The 1,136-nt window shown below is 42.3% G+C and overlaps 1 long non-coding RNA gene across 1 annotated transcript in view; it reads right to left on the reverse strand.

The window, feature by feature from the left end:
• Positions 1-801: 801 nt before the first annotated feature.
• Positions 802-1,136, reverse strand: part of LOC111088742 — a 9,605-nt gene continuing 9,270 nt past the window's right edge. The window contains exon 3 of the long non-coding RNA XR_002613169.1: positions 802-887. This is a non-coding gene — a long non-coding RNA (uncharacterized LOC111088742). The remainder of the gene's footprint in view (positions 888-1,136) is intronic.

Raw genomic sequence — 1,136 nt, forward strand, 5'->3', positions numbered from 1 at the left:
TGTCGCTTAAGTTTCGTAGTTACGGAAAATCAATTAACAATCGGAGTGGATTCCTTGATTTTTCGTTTGCTTATGTTGGGTTCTTTGTTTAAAATGACTGTGTTTTTAATAGATATACTATGGTTTTTTGAGTTAAAATGGTGAAAAACATGGGACGGTTTTTTATTGTATTCTGTCAATCTGGTTTCCAATTTTCTTCCTGTTTCTCCGATATAGAATTTTGGGCAGTTACTGCATGTTATTTTGTAAATGACGTTGGTATTGTGTGATTCTAAATAATTTTTGTTTAGTGACTATTTTAAATTAGGGCCGGGTTTTTGTGAGAATTTGACGTTGACAGGAATATTGTGTTTACTGGCAGTTTAGTCCAAATGTGCATAATTCTTGAGCTGGTTTCAGGAACAAAAGGCAAACTGCAGTGTAATGTACTGTTGTTGGGTTTGTTGGTGTCAATTTTGTTCGTGAGTTAAGTTCAGTTTGATTAGGACCGGACCTTGGAGCGGACGACCTATGTCCCGCACAGGGCGCCCACCCCAAGAGGCGCCAAAATCGACATTGCAATTAGCAGTTCTTGTTAATTTTATAGGGGCAGGGGCGCCGAATATATGTTCACATAAGATACAGTTTTGCTAAAGGCCGGCTGCAAGTTTGACTACAGGGTTTCTAAACAATTCAAGCGGAAATAATGGCAGCCGCCAGTGGTGGTCATACAGGGTGTGCAGGCTGTGCAGTACACAGCGGCCCACCAAGCCCTAATCCAATTAACTTTAAAAGGTCTGCTAAAGAACAGTGGCAAACTGAGAACAGTAAAGTTTCAGAAAGACTGTGATGTCAGCAACTGGCGATTATTGTTCTGGCAGTCATCCTTTCAACACGCTCTGTCCTGGCTGTGATGTCAGTAACTGGCGATTATTGTTCTGGCAGTCATCCTTTGAACGGCTCTGTCCTGGCTGTGATGTCAGCAACTGGCGATTATTGTTCTGGTAGTCATCCTTTGAACACGCTCTGTCCTGGCTGTGATGTCAGCAACTGGCGATTATTGTTCTGGTAGTCATCCTTTGAACACGCTCTGTCCTGGCTGTGATGTCAGCAACTGGCGATTATTGTTCTGGTAGTCATCCTTTGAACACGCTCTG

This window comes from Limulus polyphemus, unplaced genomic scaffold (genome assembly GCF_000517525.1).
Source record: "Limulus polyphemus unplaced genomic scaffold, Limulus_polyphemus-2.1.2 Scaffold4331, whole genome shotgun sequence".
In the NCBI taxonomy this organism is placed as follows: Eukaryota; Metazoa; Arthropoda; class Merostomata; order Xiphosura; family Limulidae; genus Limulus; species Limulus polyphemus.